Source organism: Sarcophilus harrisii, chromosome 2 (genome assembly GCF_902635505.1).
Source record: "Sarcophilus harrisii chromosome 2, mSarHar1.11, whole genome shotgun sequence".
Taxonomy (NCBI): Eukaryota; Metazoa; Chordata; class Mammalia; order Dasyuromorphia; family Dasyuridae; genus Sarcophilus; species Sarcophilus harrisii.
The window spans coordinates 454,054,735-454,077,904 of NC_045427.1; the positions used below are offsets into that span (position 1 = coordinate 454,054,735).

General features: G+C 36.2%; 1 protein-coding gene across 4 annotated transcripts in view; it reads right to left on the reverse strand.

Annotated features, from left to right (window-relative positions):
- KIAA0355 (KIAA0355 ortholog) overlaps nt 1–20,040 on the reverse strand; it is a 136,825-nt gene extending 116,785 nt beyond the window's left edge. For 2 of the 4 annotated variants that reach the window (XM_003757178.4, XM_023494139.2), the window contains exon 1: nt 19,970–20,040. The gene's annotated coding sequence lies outside the window, so the exon portion shown is untranslated. Of the gene's footprint in view, nt 1–19,908 lie in introns of all 4 variants that reach the window. The other 2 variants (XM_031954362.1, XM_023494140.2) reach the window with 2 other exon arrangements.
- Between the last annotated feature and the right edge of the window lie 3,130 nt (nt 20,041–23,170).

Consider the following 23,170-nt stretch of genomic DNA (forward strand, 5'->3'; position numbering starts at 1 on the left):
TACAGGTCCCTTTCCCTTCTTTAAAATCTCTTTGGGATATAAGCCCACTACTAACACTGCTGGATCAAAGGGTATGCACAGTTAGATAACTTTTTGAGCATAGTTCCAAATAGCTCTCCAGAATGATTGGATGGATGTATTCACAAATCCACCAACAATGTATCAGATCAGTGTCCCAGTTTTCCCACATCCCCTCCAATATTCTGCATTATCTTTCCCTGTCATTCTAGCCAATCTGACAGGTGTATAGTAGTATCTCAGAGTTGTCTTAGTTTGCATTTCTCTGATTAATAATGACTTGGAGCATTGTTTCATATAGCTAGAAATAGTTTCAATTTCTTCATCTGAGAATTGTGTGTTCATATCCTTCGGGTCAATATTTTAAAGCACATCCTCTCTCCTACTCCATTACTCCCTTCTAATCTTCTAAATGCCTAGGTCATCCTTAATTGTCTTCTACAAGTAATTTTCATGTGAGTATACACAACTAATCTCCCCAACTACTAGATGCTCCATCTCCCTTAACTTCTAATAATAATTTACATTTAAAGTATTTTAAAATTAGTAAATGAGAGCCAGCAGGGTAAAGTGAAAAGAAAATTATGTTTGGAATCAAGGAACCAAAGTTCAAATACTGCTCTCCACAGGCCTCTCTTTTTCCACTATGGCTTGGATTAAATGGCCTCTTAGGGCCTTCAAAATTCAAATTCTACTCTCCCCAAGCTCTTCCCACTCTAACTTTATGATCTGATGAGGCTTTCATGCTTTCTTAACAATGCTGTAAAGCAAGAATGAAAATTTTTATCATGTCATTTTAGAATGAAGAAACTCAGGCCCAGAAGGACTAAATGGCCTTCTCAAGCCTCACAGAAGTAGTAAGTATATGAACCAAGATCCAAAATCAGTTTTATCTTGATTTCAAGTCCAGTGTATTTATTTATCCATTATGTCATGCTCTCTCTGCAGCAAAATAACTTTTAAATCACAGATGCTTGATATATTTTTGCTACTTATTGATGAATTAAAAACATGCAATCACTACCACAAATAACCCTGTTCTTTAGGAACGTAGTAAAAATGTACATTTAGAAGAATCCCTTTCCACTTTTATAAACAGCCATTAGCTGTGAAGTGATCTCCTGTATATACTTCTTCACTGTAGCTAGCTGTAGCCAGGCAGTTTCACATTTTCCTGCAGTTGCTAAGTAAGGAAAGGAAGCAGAAGAGGAAGTTGGCTCTATGGCAATAAAAATAACCATTCCCCAGCCTTCATTACACAAATCACTATGCCCTATATCTTTAAAAGATCAAAGAGGAAAGGCTAGGGTGGAGAGAGAGGGAGGACAATAGAAAAGGAAGTCACATCTATTAAGTAGAAAAGACCTAGTCTGAGCTGTAGATAAGCTTTGTCGCTCCCTATATAGATTACTACCAAAGAAAAGTTCTAATAAAATTTTCTACCATTCTGTCATAAAAGAACAGCTTCCCAAGATTCAGAAAGGGTGCTGACTGCAAGACCCAAACAAAGAATTAATACATATTTAAGCTTCATTAAGCTATTCAAAAGTCTCAAGAAGAAACAAGTTGATTAGGATTAAATTCAATTTATTTTTTCAGTGTAGAAAAAGTCAGATAATATATCCAGGAATGATAATAAACAAAGTTTTTTAAGAACTAGAAAAAACTACTGACATTTTTCTAGATTTTTTTTTTTAAGGATCTGAATTTTACTGACTGAAATACCTTAAATCATTCTCATATAACAATGAAAAAAAGAATAAAATACATAACAATACAATATAAATTTTATTGTTTTGTCAATCGTGGAAAAATTGTAGGGAGGAACATACAAAAATCTGATTAACAGTATCTCCTGCAGTTAAGATTAAGATTAAAAAGAAACAAAAAACAAAAATCAAAGTTGAACAAGTTAATTTTGGTCATATTCTGAGGAAATATACTGTTGGTGTTTTTCTCTTCTTTAAAATAATAAAGGTTCTTTCTGGGAGAACTTGTTTCAAGTTGAGTTAACACTAGAATTCCAAAAATATACACTGCCTTTACTCTAATTCATCAAATCTTTATAGTGAGGATGTATTTACTCTTCTATTTCAACCTGTCACCAGGTTGACATTCTCTACAAAAACAAAGCACTTATCATTAGTAGTTTAGGACAAATTTTACATCTGGTATATCCACAAAAGAAATGGTGATTTCAACTTGATCAGATAAAAAAGTCTTCTTAACAAATGTATACTTTCAAACATCTCTGAGCCAAATATGCTAGCTAAAAAAAAAAAAAGTTATGGCTCAATAGATTTTTTTTAAACTATTAAAAAGTCATTTAAATTAAAAGCTCTTAAAAAAAAAAAAAAAAGAAAGGCTAAGTTCCAATGGCCTTGTGAAAGCCATCTGCACCCAGAGAGAAGGCCATAGGGATTAAATGTAGATTACAACATAGTATTTTCACATTTATTATTGTTTGCTTGCATTTTGTTTTCTTTCTTTTTATTCCTTTATGATCTGAGTTTTCTTGTGCAGCATGATAATTGTGGAAATATATAAAGAAGAATTGCACATATTGGATTACTTGCTGTCTAAGGGAGGAGGTAAGGGAAAGGAAAGAAAAAAAATTGGGAACACAAGATTTTGCAAAGGCAAATGTTGAAAATTATCTACACGTTTTGAAAATAAAAACCTTTATTTTACAAAGAGATCATAAAGAAAGGAAAGGGACCCACATGTGCAAAAATATTTGTGGCGGCCCTTTTTATAGTGGCAAGAAACTGGAAACTGAGTGGATGCCCATCAACTGGAAAATGGCTAAATAAGCTATGGTATGTGAATGTTATGGAATAGCATTGTTCTTTAAGAAATGATCAGAAGAATGATTTCAGAGATGCCTGGAGAGATTCACATGAACTAATGCTAAGTGAAACGAGCAGAACCAGGAGATCCTTATACATGACAATATCAATATTATGCAACAATCAATTCTGATGAACATGACTCTTTCCAACATTGAGATGACTGATGCCAGATCCAATGATTTTGTGATGAAAAGTCATCAATACTCAGAAAGAGGACTATAAGAACTGAATGTGAATCACAACATTCCCACTCATTTTGTTGTTGTTCGCTTACATTTTGTTTTCTTATTCACATTTTCTTTTTTTGATCTGATTTCTCTTGTGCATCAAGAGAATTATATAAATATGTTTATATATATTGAATTTAACATATTTTAACCTGTTTAACAGATATTGAATTGCTTGCCATCTAGGGGAGGAGTTGGGGGGAAGGAGGAGAAAATCTGAAACACAAGACTATGCAAGGGTCAATGTTGTCAAATTATCCATACATATGTTTTGAAAATAAAAACCTTTATAAAAAAGGAAAGAAGGGAGGGAGGGAGGAAGGGAAGGAGGGAAGAAAGAAGGGAGAAAGAGCTTTAATTTTAAAAAGGTTATTAAGACTTAAAGTGAACCAAGACTTTTGAATTTTACTTCTATCTCTAGTACTAGACCCTTTGCTGTAAAAGAGAGGTAGAGAAAGAAAAAATATGAAAGAAAGGAAGGGAGGGAAAGAATTCATGGAACTAGTTAGCATACCTGATCCAGAGATATTTTGAATGTATACCTTAGTTTAGTTGGTTTTATGCTCAAGAAGAATATTCATTATCTGATTAAACTGATACCATCATTTCCTTTATAGATCTACCAAAAGTACATCTACAAAAACTGCAGAGGTGATTGTACAGGAAGGATATCCCAAAAGTCCTGTATAGTTTTTAAGCCTTGAAAAGCTACAGATGCTTAAAACTACTTCAAGACTGTAATCACTTCTACAATTTTACTTTGACAAGAACTGCTTTTTGTTTTTTGTATCATTGCCTTCAGGGAACGTATATTCTACTAGTCAACAATTACATATACATATAATAATTTTAGGTGAATGGAGAGAGAACTAACAACTACAAAGAACAGAAAAGACTTCCAATAAAAGACAGAATAGGACTGAAGGAGATAGAAGATGGCAGGTGGAGAGAAAATATAGTCCAAGTAAAGCTCCAAACCAAAGATGAGGGGCTAGTTCAGGAAACAAGTTGGTGAATTTGGCTGGAATGTACAATTGGGGGGGGGGGGGGGGGGGGGGGGGGGGGGATGGAAGGGTGAAGGAGAGGGGAGAATGTGTATAAAGTCAGGAAAGTTCAGCTTAAGCGTACTGCAAAGGACTTTAAATGCCAAAAAAAGGTTATTTTATCAGAAAGGCTAAATGAGGAGGCATTGAAGCTTCTTGAGCAATAATGACATAATCAGTCTTGTGCTTCAGGAAACAGTTGTACATGGAGGCTAGATGGAGAGGGGAGAGGGTAGAAGACTGCAGTGTAATTAAGAAGCTGCTGCAACAGTCCAACAAATTATGAAAAACAATTTGGAATTATACAAAGTGACTAAAAAACGTTCAATATCCTTTGACCCAGAGATTCCTCTACTAAGCAAATACTGGAAAGAGAGAAAAAAAATAATAAAAAGTTCTATATAAATAAAAATATTTACAACACTTTTTGTAGTAACAAAGAATTGGGAACAGTAGATGGCTATCAATTGAGAAATGGCTAAAAGAAGCTATGGTATATGAATGTAATAGAATATGACTAAGCTTTTAAAGACTTATTTGAACTGATTCAAAGAGACTTGCCCAGAGTCACAAGGTAGGGTGTGTTAAGTGTCTGATGCCAAATTTGAACTCAGGTCCTCCTGATTTCAAGGCTGGTGCTCTATCCACTGCACCATCTAGCTGTCCCACTCCTAATACTTTTTAAGGAAAAATACTCTAATTTACCTGGGGGCAGGTTTTAGCATATTGTTACTATTACAGATTATTTTTGACTTTTCTGTATCAGGAAAATCTGAGTTTGAATCCAGCCTTAGCCACTTACTATCTGTGTAACTTGGGTAAGACCCCCTCAGCCTTAGTTTCCTTATCTGTTAAAATAGGAATAATAACACCTCACAGTCTTATTGTAAGAATCAAATGAAAGAATATATGCAAACTTTTAAAGTGATATATCAAAGTTAACTATTATCATTATGACTTTTAACTGATCTAATTTTCATAAGAACAGTGTGATGTGAGCTTGATTTTCTTAGTAAAGTAGGAAACAAGGATGTTCTCAGAGGGAGAAGTGTCAAAGAAGTCACAAAGGGAGAAGTTACAAACCTATAATTATTAAAATCATTTGGTTGTAGTTAAGAAACATGTTAACCATGTTTGGTATACAACATATACAAATATACTGTGCAAATGAGCACAGTAGCTTATGATTTCATAATCCCAAAAACTATAGCTATTGAAACAAGAACTCACTAGTCATCAAAAACTGCTGAGAAAATTGGAAAGCAATCTGGTGAAAAACTAGATATAAAACAATATCTCATACCATATATCAAGATAAGCTCCAAATGGGCACATGATTTAGATATAAAAAGTGACATCATAAACAAATAAAAGAAGTATGAAACAAATTATCTGTCAGATCTATGAATAAAGAAGAGTTCGTGACCACACAAAAGGTAATCACAGAAGTGAAATGGAAAATTCTGATTACATAAAATTAAAAGGATTTTGTAAATATTCAGCTAAATTTACAAGAGAAGTGGGTAAAGAGTAAAAATCTTTGTAATTTTCTCTGATAAAAGATCTCATTTCTTGACCAACAAAATGATTTCAGAGAGGTCTGGAGAGACTTACATGAATTGATGCTAAGGGAAATGAGCAGAACCAGGAGATCATTATCCATAGCAACAAGATTATACAATGATCAGTTCTGATAGAAGTGGTTTTCTTCAACAGTGAGATGATTCAGGCCAGTTCCAACTGTTCAATAATGAAGAGAACCATCTACACCCAGAGAGAGAACTATGGGAAATGAGTGTGGACCACAACATAGCTTTTGCACTCTTTCTGTTATTGTTTGCTTGCATTTTTGTTTTCCTTCTCAGTTTTTTTTCTTTCTTTATAGATCTGATTTTTCTTGTGCAGCAAGATAACTATAAATATGTACATATATTTTGGATTTAACATAAACTTTAACATATTTAACATGTATTGGACCACCTGCCATCTGGGAGGGAGTGGGGGGAAGGAGGAGAAAAGTTGGAACAGAAGGTTTTGCAAGGGTCAATGTTGAAAAACTACCCATGCATATGTTTTGTAAATAAAAAGCTATAATAATAATAAACATTTTTTAAATTTTTAAAATTTAAAAAAAATATATTTCTAAGACATGTAGGTAACATTCAAATTTACAAGAATAAAAATCATTCTCTAATTGACAAATGGTTAAAGGATATGAACATAAAGTTTTCAGAAGAGTTATCATTGGCCACATAAAGTGCTCTAAATTATTAATAATTAAAGAAATGCAAAATAAAACAATTCTAAGACACCACTTCACACACATTACATTGGTTTAGATGATAAAAATGGAAAATGATAAATGCTGGAGGAGATATAGAAAAGCAAATACACCTATGCACTGTTGGTAAAGTTATGAATTAGTCCAGCTGTTCTGGATAGCAATTTGGAACTATGCCCAAAAAACTATTAAACTGTGCAATACATTTTGAGTCAGCAATACTTTTACTAGGTCTATATCTCAATGAGATCAAAGAAAGAAAAGAACTCTTACGTATAAAAATATTTATAGCAGCTCTTTATGGTGGCAAAGAATTGGAAACTAAAGGAATATCCATCAACTGAAGAACAGCTTAACAAATTATGGTATATAAATGTAATTGAATAGTATTGTGCTACATGAAACGATGAAACAAATGTTTTAGAGAAACTCAGGAATTCAGTATGAACTGTTGCAGAGTGAAAAAGCAGAACCAGAGGAAAGGTGTAAATAATAACAACAAAAACAAAATTGTAAAGATAATCAGTTTTTAAAGTATTAGGAACTCTGATCAACACAATGACCAACCATGATTCTAAGGGCTCTTGATAAAAGAGACTATCTATTTCCTAGACTCAGAGCAGATTGAAACTTTTTTTTTTGGGGGGGGGATAGGAAGAGGCCCCTTGGATAATGCTGTATTTGTTTTGTTTTGCATGACTTCATGTTTGTAGTAGGGGATTATGCTTTTCTTGCTTTCTAGATGAATACTAGGGGAGATTTTCCTTTAGAGGAATGTAGAGGGCTGAAACTATAGAATTCAATGCACTGAGGTCAGGATTGCTGAGCACTGGAGGCCAACTTCTGATTGGACAATACTCTATGGGCATATGCTTGGAAAATGGTCCTTTCCACTATCTGTACTGGCTCAATGATTGGTGTATGATTGGTGTATAGAGGATTGTAGGAGGGACTAGGGGGTGGAGTAAAGCTAGCCACGGACACACTCTTGGCCATAGAGGAGAGGCCTTGCAGAGATTCTCTTCCATCCCCTTCATTTCTACCCCTAAAGACCAAGAATAAAGATGAACTTTTGCTTATCCTGACTCCGGCTGATCCTGAGGTGTCCTGGGTGCTAGCGTGGTCGTTACAGAGGAAAAAATTTAATTTTTATTTTTATAACAACTACTCAGGAAAAAGAAATTAAATCAGGTGAATCAAATAAGGATGTTTTCAATGACTATCCTTACGGAGTATCTTCCATCAGACAGGATTAAGTAAATCTTTTGTTAACTGTTGAATGAGCTACAAGCATATCAGTCAGTTAATAAGCATATATTAAGCACCTAAGCTGGGCAGTTAGATGGCTCAGTGGATAAAGTACAAGGCCTAGAGTCAGAAAGACCTGGGATAAAATCTGGCCTTAGAATTACTTCTTCGAAGCTCTTCAACTTTGGTAAAGTCAACTTACATCTATTTGCCTTAATCTACTGAATAAGAAAATGCCGAACTACTGCAGAATCTTTGCCAAGAAACCCATAGACAAGACTCACAAGTCACAAAGAGTCAGACAAAACTAAACAATGAGCATCTAAATGGGAATGCAAAGAAAGGCAAAAATCTACATACAAACAAAATGCATATAGAAGTTAGAGATAAACAACAAAGGCTCTAGCATTCAGGCAGATTAAGTTCCTTCCTCTAGAAGATAGAATTTTAACTCGAATTTTTAGGAAGCCAGGTAAATAAATCAGTAAACAAAGATGAAGACTGAGAGAATTCCAGGCATGGAAGATATCCAGTGAAAAGACATGAAGCCAGAAGATGGAGTGTTTTATGCAAGATGTAAACTGAAATGTAAACTTAGAAACTAAAAAATAATAGTAAAGAATGCTGAAATGATGTTTAGAAATGTACTCAGAAAAATAGTAGATGTTAATGTACACCCAACGCTGTTTAGGTTTCAGGTATTTTAAATCTGGACAACTAATAATACAAGAGAAATAATTCATTAAGCTACCATAGTTAACTGAAATATTCCTTAAAAACATATCATTCTCAGGTGTGAAATGATCCTACCATTCTGGAGAGTAATATAACTATGCCCAAAGGGTTATAAGCATGCCCTTTGATCCAGCAGTGTCATTACTGGGTCTGTATTGCAAAGAAATCTTAAAGGGAGGGAAAGGGACCCACATGTGCAAAAATATTTGTAGCAGCTCTTTTTATGGTAGCAAAGAATTGGAAAATGAGTGGGTGCCTATCAACTGAAGAATGGCTGAACAAGTTGTGGTATATTAAAATAATGGAATTATTATTTTTCTATAAAAAATGACAAACAAGCTGATTTTAGAAAGGTCTGGAAAAATTCCATAAACTGATGCTGAGTGAAACAAGCAGAACCAGAAGTATGTTGTACACCATAACAGCAAGAATGTGCAATGATCCTTCTCAGTGGTTCAGTGATCCAAGGAAGTCCCAATAGACTTGAACAGAAAATGCCATCTGCATGCATAAAAAGAACTAAGGAGACTTAAATGTTAAACCAATACATGCTATGTTCATTTCTTTTTTCTGTTTCTTTATCTCTCACATGGTTTTTCCCTTTTACTCTGACTATTCTCTCCCAACATGATTCATAAACTTGTAAATAAATTTACCAAAAAAAAAAAAAAAAAGGATAAAAAAATAGTGGTCAAAGCATTTTTCAGTTTTATAATTATTTTGGTACAATTCCGGACTTCTCAAAAATGGTTCACAATTTCACCAATATTAATGTCCAATTTTTCCACACCCCCTCCAACATTTATCATTTTCCTCTTGTATTATTTTAGCCAAGCTGATAGATGTGAAATTGACGGGGGTGTGAAACTGTATTCCCTTTTGATCTGTAAATTAATACTCTGAAATTCTGTTCCCTTTGATTCCTGGCCTCCCAGACTCCACAGAGTCTGAGAGAGAGCATATCTCTCCAGACAAGTTAAATATTGTTATTCAATTGGAAATCTTGGTCAAAACCACTCCACTGATCTTTTGGGGGTGTCGCTTCTTCAGGAAATTCCAGATTCTCGAAAAAGATCTTGTCGGATAATCAGCTCAAACTGCCCCCAGACCCCCCAAACTTCCCACCCCTGCCAAGATCTGTTCATAATGTTTCTGTTCACTCATTTCTTTGCAGAATGTCGATAGTAGCATGCTTTGCCTCTTTGGCATACCTGCCAGGACTCCTGCCCACTGTCTCTTCTCAGTGCCGGCCTCCACACTTCCCTAATATAACTTTACCACTATTAAGTCAATGTCCTAGCAAAGCTGACTTCTCATCCAACAATAAACTTCCATTTTTGCCACTTAATATTTCGGGTTCGTGAATTCCTTCACAAAGAACCTGCGCCTCCGATCAAAAGGGTGTTTCCACAACTCTCTGACTGCCCACTAGAAACATCAAAATGATATTTAAAAGTTGTTTTGATATTCATTTTTCTACAAATAATAATTGAGACTTTTTATGACTATACAGTTCTATGAAACATTAAAAGAAATTAAAGCTTTCAATGAACTGATTAGTTCTTCTGGAGAATATTCATGAAATTGTGAAAAAAAATTACAACAATAAGAATAATATGTCACATTACTGACCAAGTAAAGATGAACATATATATGAAAATATTACCTATCAAAAGATTCCCAGCATCAGAAAGTAGAGGTATGTATGCATCTTTCCAAATAATTTCTAAAAAAAATCCACAACATTTGGACCCTTAATTGAAATATGATATTCTGGAGGGCAATTCTGGAGGCAAAGGAGCTTGGATTGCAGCCAAGAATCAACTACCCAGCAAAATTAAACATTATCTTTCAGGGGAAAAGATGGACTTTTAATGAAATAGGGGACTTTAAATTATTTTTTATGAAAAAACCAGAGTTGAATCTGATCTTCAAATACAAAACTCAAAAGAAGTACAAGGTGGTCAAAACAGAAGAAAAAACCCCGTTTTTTAAAGGTTAAAATGTTTTTATTTTTACATGAGAACATGCTATGTGTAATTCTTGAGAACTGTATCTTTGTTAAAGGCTTACTTAGAAGGTATTGACTTTAATTGTCAACTGAACTGACTTTATTGTGATGTTAAAAAAAATTAGGGGTAAATATTTGGGCACTTAAAGGGATGTTTCTATTATATGGAAACTATGGAGAATACTTTGATCCTAGAGAGAAACAGATAAGCAAAGTTTTACTGTATATAACAAAAGAGGAATGTTTACCAAATGTGAAAAGGCTACAAGTTGTAGTATTAAGTACACTAATACTGAAGTAAAAATACCTGGATTTCAGTCTTAATTTCTACACTAATTAGTCATGTAACACTGGCAAGACACATATTTTTTCTAAGCTTCAATTTCCTTCTTTGTAAAAGGGGATATTTGTACTACTTACTTTAAAGTATTAATGTGAGTGAAAGAAGCATTTTCTCACCTTAGAAAACTAAAATAAATGTGAGCTATTACAAAATGGCTATTTCCCACCTTGAAAATTATCAGAGAAGGGCAGATAGTTGGTATAATAGATAGAGCATCAGTCCTGAAGTCAGGGTTCAAATTTGACCTCAGACAAAATTTCCTGGCTATGTGACCCTAGGCAAGTCACTTAACTGCAAATGCTTCAGAAAAAAAAAAGAAAATTATCAGAGGCATGAAATGATTTAATATTCACATAAGTGTATTTATATTTGAATGAACAATATTAGGATAAGTTAGTATATGAAACTCTCAGGTAAGGAAAAAGAGGAAAACTTCCTTTAGCGAGCAAGTCAAGACTTTCTCAGCCAATTTACAGTCTTAAGAGAGTGGCCTAGATCAGAGAGGTAAATGACTTGCTTGGGGCACACAATCAGTAAGAATCACAATCTAGTCTTCTCAGCTTCTAGTCTGGTTCTCTATCTAACTATCCTATACAGGGTCTCTCTAGAGCAATATTTGCAGTACAATCCTTTAATCCTTCAGATTCTTTGTGATCTTTTCTTGGCAAAATAATAAAGTGGTTTGCCTTCTCCAGTGGATTAAAGCAAATATGGATTAAGTCACTTGCCCACAGGGACACACAGTTAGGTCCATGTTTTAATTCAGATCTTCCAGACTCCAAATCAAGCCCTTTACTTACTGAGCCACCTAGCTGCCTTTAGAGCAATATTAACTAATGCTAAAATATCCATGCTAGGAAATCTAGAATATTAAATATCCATGGTAACCAATTAACATAAGACATTACATATTAAATTATTAAACACTTTAAAGTCTAGAACCAATTGAGAAATAGGCATACTAACAGTAAAGATGAATTGATGTGGCTACCTAGACACCTAGTTAAATTCCTCCAAATAACACATATTTTACTTTGTCTTTCTAGATAGAAGGGGCAAAGAAAGCTCAGGTTATTTCCCTATAGGACATTACCTAAATATTTTTGAAATTCTTTATTCTGACATACCATTGGCTATAAGCAGACTACTTTTTTGTTGTTGTTGTTTATAGTCTTTCCTTCAACCCCATCTTTACGAAGTCAAAAACAAACAAACAAAAAAAAAAAAAAACCTGACTACAACAAATAAGTTTTAGACATAACCAAATGACCATGGTTGATAATTGTATAGCACTTTAAGATTTTATAATACTTTACATACATATTTTGTAAAAGTAAAATTCTCTTCATTTTATAGATGAAATTAAGGCTCAGAAGGACTATGATTTTTTTTCATGGTTATGCAATATCAGAGAAAAAGCAGCTAGGTGGCGCAGTGGATTAGAGCACCAGCCCTGAAGTCAGAAGGACCTGAGTTCAAATTAAGTGTACCTTAGACACTTAACATTTCCTAGCTGTGTTGCCTCAGGAAAAAAAAAAATCAGAGGCCGAATTTAAACCTAATTCTCTGATTGGGTGAAACAGCAAATTATAGACACAATTAATAATTTCACTCAAGATAATGACAATGATGAGACATCATAACAACTATTTGTGGGATGCAGCCAAAGAGGTAATAAGAGGAAATTTTATATCCTTAGAGGCTTACTTGAATAAAAGAGAGAAAGAGAAGATCAATGAATTGGGCTTGCAACTAAAAAAGCTAGAAAAAGACCAAATTAAAAACCCCCAAATACTAAATTTGAAATTCTAAAATTAAAAGGAGAAATTTAAAATATTGAAAGTAAACCTAATTCTCCCTGCCTCCAATTCCAATGTTCTTTTCTTCTAACCTATTTCATTATCAAAACAATATCACCAGTCCCAAATTGAAAACCTCCCTACTTTAAACAATTCTCACTGTCAAACCACTGAAAAGCCATTACTTTTTACCAGAAATATACTTCAGCCTATAAGGAATAATTCAATTTTTAGGAAAAGATATATAAATATATATATATATACATATATATTTCAATAGTTATATTTTAAACTGCTCTCTGAAAGGATACTTAATCATTTATTCCATTTGAAACTACAAAGCAAATTATTATTGCTAACATTTTTATACTATTTTTTAATCCAAAACCAAACTAAATATTTTCTAGGATACTAGTAACTGATCAGATTAAAATATTTCCAATAACATGTCATATGCATACTAAAAATCCACTTAAGATGTCTATCTACATCCACAAGCATATAACAATTTAATGTACAGTTCAAACATCAACTTTCCTTTTTCACTGTCCTTTACAAATGCAAACCGACATATATCTTACCATTACTGATTATGCAAGTATATTTGAACATCCATCCAGATTCCGCTGAAGATGGTTTGAACATCTTAGATGACACCATCATATGCAATGATCACACATATGCAGTATACCAAGAGTTTGTTATTCTTTGCCTACTTGAAAATCTATTTGAAGTTTCTGGTTTGTAAACACTAGAATCCTTTACCTACTTCCTTTGTCCTACCATTAGGCCCTAGGAAAACAGACAGATTGGGGGGGTGTGGGGAAGAGAGAAGGGAAGGAATGTTACCTAGCTTTAGCAAAATTTCAAGCTGAGGAAAGCCATCCAAATCAGCTCAGACACTGAAGGCTTTGTAAATATAAAAATCAATGAATTAAAGAGCATTTCTTAAAGTGCCTACTGTGCATAAACTGAGTGGGATACAAACACAAAAAAACATAATACAATCCCTTCTCTTAATTTACATTCTATGAGAGGGGATAAATGCAACATTTGCAATTATATACAGAATATAAAATAAATTCCAGGTAACTAGAAAGGATACCACTTGCAGAAGAGTGGAGAAAGTAGTGAAAATATAGAAAAATTTCATGCCAGAAGCTAATGCTTAAACTGAGTCTTGAAAGAAGTAAGGGATTCTATGAGGTAGAGGTAAGAACAGATACAGAGCATGACAAATACAAAGGCAGAAACTAGAGATGGAATTCAATGTGAGATGTAAGGAATAGTTAGTCTAAACTGTATAATGTTGGAAGGTAAGTACTAATTGAGTAGGTATAATGAAGCAGTAAATTTAGGTAGGAGTCAGGTACTTTAAGGACTTTGCCAAATAGAGTAGTTTATCTTTTATTCAAAATAACAGCTAGTCATTGGAGTTTACTGAGTAGGGAAGTGATCTGGTTACAACTTCATTTGAGAAAGTGCTTACCTTCTCAAGAAGGTGAGAAGGGAGAGAAGAGAACTTGGAATTCACCAATTAAAAAAAAAGTTAAACGTTGTTTTTGCATGTAATTGGAAATTTTAAAATTTTCATTTAGAAGAAATGGATTGAGGGTCATAAAATATATTTCACCTGAATTTTTCTTTTCTTTTTTGAGATTAGATCTTCCCAGGCTAGAAATGCAACAGACATCCATGAGTTCAATACCAATGATGATTAATTAGCATGAAAACTTTGAGCTGCTCCAGATCTAACCTGTTGAGTTCTTTCTCCATAGGCTGCTCCCACCCTTTATATACTGGTATTAGAGGTGACTCCCCAATTGGCTTTTGGCTCTACTAAAGCTCAGAACTCTTGTACTCAAGTGATCCATCAGCCCCCCCAACAGAATGAGCTCCCTTATAGCAAGGATAATATAAGAATAATACCTTGCCCACTCTCAATTTTTTAAAAGATCAGATGTAAGACATTGTCGGTGGAGTTGGAAACTGATCCAACCGTTCTGTAGAGCAATTTGGAACTATGCCCAAAGGGCTATCAAATTCTGTCTCTACTAGGCCTATATCTCAAAGAGATCAGAAAATAGGAAAAAGGACCCACATGTGCAAAAATGTTTGTAGTAGCCCTTTTTGTAAAGGCAAAGAATTGGAAACTGAGTGGATGCCCATCAGTTGGGGCATGAGTGAATATGAATGTTTTGGAATATTAAGAAACAATCAGCAGGATGATTTCAAGAGGCCTGAAAAGACCAACATGAACTGATGCTAAGTTAAGTGCTAGAACCAGGAGATCGTTGTATATAGCAATAGCAATATTATATGATGATCAATTCTGATGAGCTTGCCTTTCTTCAAAAATGAGGTGATTCAGGCGAACTCCAATAGACTTGTGACAGAGAGCCAGAAAGAGGGCTGTCAGGATTGAGTATGGATCGCAACGTAGTATTTTCACTTTTTTGCTGTTGTTTGCTTATGTTTTGTTTTCTTTCTCATTTTTTTCCCTTTTTGATCTGATTTTTCTTGTGCAGCATGATAAATGTGGAAATATGTATACAAGAATTGCACATGTTTAACATATACTGGATTACTTACTGCCTAGGGAAGGAGGTGAGGAAAGGGAAAGGAAAAAAATTTTAGAACACAAGGTTTTACAAGGATGAATGTTCAAAACTATCTTTGTATATATTTTGAAAATAAAAGATCATATGTAAGATGTTATGTGCAATCATAATAATTAGATCCTTTAAGAAACCCAAGATAATTTTCCCTGGCTCAAACATTCCTTTTTCATAACTTTCCTCTAGTTTTTCAGCCAAAAGATTAAATATTTCAAATTTTAGAGTTTAGGAAATAATGCAAATAGTTTATAGACAAGAATGAATGTAAGCTCCTTGAGGAAGAAACTTTTTATTTTTATATTTGTATCCCCAGCACACAGCAGTGCTTGGCACAGAGAAACTAAATAAATGTTTGTTCATGAATTTACATCCTATTAATATGAAATTATTTTCCATTGCAATTAATCATTGTCAAGTGACCAAAGAAATATTTTTCTTCCCATTTCCAGTTAAAGTACATATGCACCTATTAAAACTTTCATATACCGATGATTTAGGAATTACAAGACCAAGAAAACTCCCAATCTATCTAGTCCTGTCTTCCTATCATTATAAAGTAGTTAAACCACCTGAACAATAAAAAAATTTTGTTATTTGTAAACTGGGTGACCAAAAAAAAGCAGATTTTCATTATTTATTCATGCTTACTATTAAGAGAATATACAGACATACCTCATTTTATTGCTCTTCAACAGATACTGAGTTTTTTACAAACTGAATGTTTGTGACAACCATGCATCAAAGCAAGTCTATTGGTGCCATTTTTCCAACTATATGTGCTCAGAGTGTCTGTCACATTTTAATCATTCCTTGCAATATTTCTATTAGAGTATTATTTTATCTTATCATATATAGTGATGTGATGAATGATTTTGATATTACTGTTGTAACTGTTTTGGGATGCCACAAATGGTTCCCAGATAATACAGTGAAGTTAAGTGATAAATATTGTATGCATTTAACTCCTCCAACTGGTCATTAATTGGCCATTCCCAGTATCCTTAGGTTTTCCTATTCTTTGAGACACAATGGCACTGAAATTAGGTCAATTAGCAAGAGCCTCTAAGTGTTCAAGTGAAAGGAAAGAGTCATACTTTACTGCTGTCTTACTTTAAAATTGCCACAACCATCCCAATCTTCAGTGAACTACCACCCTGATCAGTAAACAGTCATCATCATAGAGGTAAGACCCTCTACCAGATTATGTCTGAAGGCTCAAATGATGGTTAATTTTTTTACACATGAAATGTTTTTTAATTAAGGATTTTTTAGATTCAATATTATTGCACCCTTAATACACAATAGTATAATATAAACCTAACTTTTATATACTGTAGGAAACCAAAAAGTTTGTGACTTGAATTGAGATGCTACTTATAATTATAATCACAAAATGTTTTAGGCTGTTCCACAGCTTCTCAAGATCAGCTTTTTCTTCTTTCACTAGTCACAGGAGCAAGTCATCTCTTTAATCACTCAGAAAACCTACAATGGTTCTCTATAATATTCAAGACTCTTTACAATTTGGTTCCAAACCACCTTTTCAGATGGTTCTCGAATTTTTCAATTTCAGAACAAACAGATTACACACTGTTCCGTAAAGATACTTCCTCTTTTCTTTCCTTATACCTTTTTTCATGCCATCATGCCATTTCTCCAACACTTCAAATCTCAATCTTTGGCCTTTGAAATCCTATCATTCAAGGCCAAGCTCAAATATCACCTAGTCTAGGAAGCCTTCCATGATCTCCGCTTCCTCTGAATGTTGGCAATACTTTTTTTTTTTTAAATACCACTTATACATCTATCACATTTTGTCTTATTTAATTATATTTGTGTCTACGTCATCTCTTATTAGATTGGAAGCTTGATGTGAGTGGGGATCATTGCTCTTAATCATCTTTGAATGAGAAGCAGCATAGTATAGCATTACAATGAACTTGGAAACTAGAAGAACTTTATTATAATCTCTGCATCACCATAAAAAATAGCTATGTGATCTTGAACAAGCCACAATCTCTGATCTTCATCTTCTTTCTTTGTAAAATGAAGAATACTTACATAAAAATTGTTATGAGAATCTACTAAAAAAACAGTATGAAAAGTGCCCTATGAACCTTAAATGTAATGTATTTGTATGATAAATGATTTAGAAATGAAGTCAACAAACAGAAGCAGCATGGTAACATTGCAAGAGCAAAGTACAGCCAATCTGGGCTCTAATCCTTGTTACATGACCCCAAGATAAATCACTTAGTTTATGTTGTCAAATTTGATAAGGGAGATTAAGCACTCTGTACTAACATCAACCAAAAAAAAAACTTAATCAGAAAAAAAGTGTATTTTGGCACAGCAAGACAAATCAATTTTCCATTCAAACCAAAGCTATTTTCCCACGAACTTATTAGCTCCACTATACTAACCCTGACTTAAATCACGCTTCATCAGAAAAGCCACTTACAAAATTATTCAGCTTAAACATTTAACTGGTTAAAAAGCATAATGGTTGAAACATGGTCCGTCTTCCACAAATATGGAGATAATTTTAGATTGAAAAACTCTTAAGCCTGCCAAGGGAATCTGAGAAGACTTTTCTATCTTTGTCTCTAATGTTAACCTACGTATTTGTGTGCAAAAATAGAGGTAGATTAGTATCTCAAATGCTACAGTGAAGAGTGACTACTGCAAACCTGAACATCTCACATGGAAAGGCAGCTACTCATGAAGTCTGCAAGAAAATAAAATGAACTAATGAAAACATCAATAAACTACATAAACAAATTTTTTTTTTAAATCCAAAGAAATATTTGCTTAAAGATTCCCCTGGATATTTTGAGTCACTTCTCTTAGAATGAAAAACCATAAAGATTAAGTATAGACTACATTTAGTCAAACCTTGAATTATCTTTAAAAAAAAAAAAAAATATATATATATATATATATATATATATATATATATATAAAAAACAAAACACAAAGGCATTATTTCACAAACACACCCACACACACAGGATTAGTAACTGCTTTGGAACTTTAAGTCTTCATCTGGCAAATTCTAGAGTGGGTATAAACAAAATTCTTATCATGCCAAGTAGAAATGTTTAGTTTACTGAGTACTGCAAGCAGGCAGTATTAGGAACAGGGAAAAAAAACCACATTCAATTACCCTTTCTTAGGACAGTCATTCATTGCACAGCCGGTGCATTTTTAAATACTCCTCCCTCCTAAAACTATGAATGTTAAACCCAGGCTTTCTGTTTCATACAAGGGGAAAGGACTATCTATTTAGTACACACTCAACACTGGCAGGCCAGATTTCCTACAGAGTATGTTGATGCTCTCAACCACCACAAAAAGGGCAGTATAGAAAAAAATGCAATCATTACATGGATCAGCCTATGACACGTTTGAACACGCCTAACTGGAACAGGAAAAGCACGTTCCCTTTGCTATACAAAAGGAAAAGTGTCGGGATGTGGCCTAGAAAATGATAAACAGAAAGGTGAAGTAGATTGAGAAGAATAGGTAACAAAGAGAAAAAAGTGAACTGTTTAAGGAAACAATCTAAATACTGCAAGGGGGGGGGGGGCGGGGAAGCAGAGGAGGGTATAAAACCTACCCATCCTCCAACTGGCATCATTCCTATTTTGACCAGCGAAAGCATCTAAAAGATGGCCACTTCTCAAGTAGAAAGTTTTTGTTGTGATGGTTGTTTTGCTTTGTTTTCTTTGTTTCTTTTTGGTGGGGGGTTAGGGGAGTGAAAAATCACAAAACAGAAGGGGGAAAAAAAGTTTCTCTCCTTCGGGTACATGGAGTTCTCCAAATCATCAGTCAAAAACACGGGCAGCACAGCTCTGTGGGATTCCCTGGGAAACATGCCCTTTAACTAGTGCGTGTGAAGGAAGACGGAGTAACAAAGAAGCTCTGAAAGCTTTGACTTGAGTTCCGGAGAGCACTACTACTTCATAAAAAGATTAGGTGGCTCTCTTCTTGCCCTAGAACGACTAGCGGGAAGAGCGGAGGAGGGGGAGAGGGAAGGAGGCTTGTGTGAAACCTAGTAGAGCTCAGATTTGAGCAGGTATGAGTCACCCTACAAGAGCAAGACTTACATACATTTCTGACCCAGTGCCCTGGTGATACACAATGTTTATATACTAAACCCGCCGCCACCCGCGACCCTCGCTTGCCCTGGTCATTGAGAGACGGAGGGCTGTGGGACCAGGCTAAGGAAGAGATGGGAGCTTGGAAGGGAGCACAGGACCAAAAGGGCCAAATCTCGTCTCTTCCTTAGAGAAGCTCTCCGCAAAAGCCGCGCGAATAGCTCCTGTGCCCCCTACCTCTGGCCCGCCCCGTTCCCAGAGTATCCTCCACACCCAGCTTCCTGGGGTGCCTGCCTTGTTGCTGCTGATCACCCACTCCCGTCCCTCTGCCTGCTCATGCAGTGACAGGTGTCAGCGGGAGGCTCAGGGGCTTCGACTCCGTCTCGGCCCGGCGCTGCAGGTCTCGGCTCCCCGACCCCAGCTTCCTTGGCAAGGGAGAGCTCGCAGCAGCCCCGAGATCAGCCCACAGCCGGGGCCGCGCAGCCCCTCCCGGCTTCCGTCCTTTCCCGCCGCCCCCCGCGGCCCCGGCCCCGCGGAGGAGACAAGAGAGCAGCGTAGCGCGGACTGCCGCCTCGGGCCTCCCCTTTCCGAAGACAGGGACGGACCGACCGAGGGAAGGACGTCCTGACCTACCGAAACTCAAGGCCTGGCCCTTACCCGGCTCTCAACCCTACCCGGAGGTTCAGCTCCTCACCTGCGACGCGTCCTCGCCCCCCGCGCCCGCGACGGCCAGTCTGTGTACACCGGAAATGACGTCACGCACTCGGCCCCGCCCCACCTTGCGGCTGCTGGAGGCCCTGAGGCATCTGACTGACAGACTGGCTGGCTGACCGAAGCGAGAGAAGGGGCGGGACTGAGGCTAGCACCCGAGGGGGGAGGGGAAGGAGGGGGATGGCGAGGAGGAGCCAGCTGCCTGGAGGCGGTGCCTCGAGGTGGGAGGGAGCCCTCGAGGAGAGTGTCTCTGGGGTGTCAGGTTGGAAAAGCAGAATGTGGGCTGGGCTAGAGGGAGCTAGATCCCCTGGGTCAAACTGGGGGAATTCCCCTCTCACCTTGGCCGTCCTTGACTGGAAATGCTGAAACCAGGAGCTGTCAGATGCTGGAGCCAAGGAGTTAATAAATCAAACCTCTTCCCTCCCCCATCTTACAGAAGGAGAAACTGAGCCTTAGGGGAAGGAAGGATTCACCCCAGGACCCCTGGACCCGAGCCTGACTCCCAGACCTGGAATACATGCTAACATTTAATGGATAAATGAGCATTCTTTTAAAAGAGCCTGCTAAGACAAAAGTGGGAAATCTCTTGCTTTTGAGGACCCCAAAATAGATCCTGAGGAGACAGCATGTACACACACAAACTATATTTTTAGGTATACACAAAATAGGTAATCTGAGAGAAAGGAGGAAAGGCTGGTGAGAACAGAAAAGGCTTTAGTAGAAAGTGGTTCTATGAGCCTTGAAGGAAAAGAAGTGTTCCAGGAGGCATAGGGGAGGAGAAGGTGCATTCCAAGCAAGAGGCAACAGCCAGCACAAAGGCACTGAAGATAGGAGATAATCGTGTGGGAGGATCACTAAGAAAGCCAGTTTATTTGTATCGTAGTGTACACCCAAGGCAGTAATGTGTGATACAGCTGGGAAAAAAAGGTTTGGACCAGGTTGTGAATAGGTTTTAAATGACCAAAAAAAAAAAAAAAAAAGAAAAGAAAAAGAAAAAAGAAAAGGGATTTATATTTGATTCTAGAGATGATAGGATATCCCTGAAGTTTACTGAATAGATGGCATAATCAGAATTGTGTTTTAGTAAAATCACTTTGGCAACTTATAAAGAGATTGGATTGGAGTAGGGGGGAAAATGAGTCAGGGAAACAATAAAGAGGCTATTGCAATAGGTAATAAAGATGAGGAGGGCCTGAACCAACAAGTTGAGAAAAGGGGAAAGATGCAAAATGATTGGATATATAGGATGAGAGAGTGCAGATGAATGAATAAATGAACATTTATTAAGCCCTTACTGTGTGTCAGATAATATGCTAAGTGCTAGTGATACAAATACAAAAAAAGAGAGAATTTGCATTCTAATAGTAAGAAGCAACATAGATTAGAGGGCATGGCAGGAAGGCAAAAAAGTTTTGGTCTGAGTAATCATGGATGGTGAGTTTATGCGTAGAGCAGTCAGGCTGACAATCTTTCTTATTGATTTCATCATTTTGTCTACAGAAAGAATTGAAATCAGAGCAGAATGACCAAAATATGTGTGCCTGCCATATATGGAATGTTGAATCCAGGTATCACATATGAGGAAGAACCTTGAGAATCTAGAACTCATTCATTGGAGAATGCCTAAGATTGTCAAAGGATTGATTGAAGACCATAATATATGAAGATCAGTTGAAAAATAATAGCATTTATGTAGCACTTTAAGGTTTGCACAGTGATCTTTTGTTCAGTTTCATCAGATTCTTCATAACCCTATATGGGGTTTTCTTGGCAAAGATAGGATTTTCCATTTCCTTTTCCAGTGGATTAGGCAAACCGATTCTAAGTGACTTGTCCATGATAACATGGGTAAGTGTCTAAGGCTGGATTTGAATTCAGGTCTTTCGGACTCCCAGCCTAGTGCTGTATCCATTAAGCCATCTAGCTACCTTCTTTGATTGTCAAATAATCCTGTGAAATTGGTATAATTATTATTATCCTCTCTTTACAGATGAGAAAACTGAAACTGAAAAGTTAAGTGATTTGCCCAGATCACATAGCTAAGGAAGTGGTTGGGGCAGGATTTGAATTCAGAGCTTTCTGACTCTAAGTCCAAAACTCTATCCACCACACCATCTAGTTGAAGGGCAAACAAGACAACATGGTGAATCCAATGGTATATAATTTAAACAAAGATAGATAATGAGCTGTGAAGAAAGAATAAGCTCTAAAACTTGGGCCATGTCTGAATAAGCAGGGAGGAGAAAGAAAAGTAACCTCAGAGTTTCAGAGGACAAGACATTCCTAACTTGGACCTTTAATGGGGTTCCAGAAAAGTCCTCCAATTTCTATAGTCATGGTACTGCTGGAGTCATTTTCCTAACCCTATCTTACTAATCAAACTGGAGTATCAAACAATTGATTCTCCTGCCCAGAGAAACTAGTGACCACTGCTCAATCAGGTACAACAAAAAAAGCCACTAAATCATTCATCTTATACCTTTAGACATCAACTAAGCCCCACCCTCTGTCTCTAAGGAGGAGTGGCTATCAGGATAAACACTTAGTGAGTGGGAAATCAACAGGTGAAAGAAGGCTCGGAATGACATGGTTGGGTGTGGAGTGGTCAGGGCTGGAACAACACCATAGGTTTCATCACGATGGGTATCTATGTAGCCTGGTTTCCACTTAGTCATGTGCCTGCTTCCCACATCTAAAGTAAAGGCATCTCCTCTAAGAGGAGTTAATCCTTTTTCTCTAGGATCATCCTTTCTGCAGTGTAGTCCCAGGTCATCCTTATGAGTACTAGTTGTTCAATCCTTAGGGCTGTATTCTCAGCATGGGAGATTCCTGGAACTCTGAGCTCAAAGGTCAGCACATCCCAGCCCTCTACTGCCTCTTCTTTATTTCTTGGAATCCTTAAAACTCCTCTCTACCTTCAAAAGTTACTATTGATTTTGTATATGTTGAATAATTCTGTGTATATTTTGTTCCTCTCCCCCCAGTAGAATGTAAGCTCCTTGAGGGCAGATATTGTTTTATTTGTGTATTTCATCCACATAAGTACTTACAGAATCAAATGATGCCATTATTCCAGATCAACCCGTACAACCAGCTCATCTACTTGCCTGTTCCCATTGCCCTCCAAAACAGTCTGTGGTAGATAAGTACATAGTAGAAAACAGGAACACACAATGCAATCATG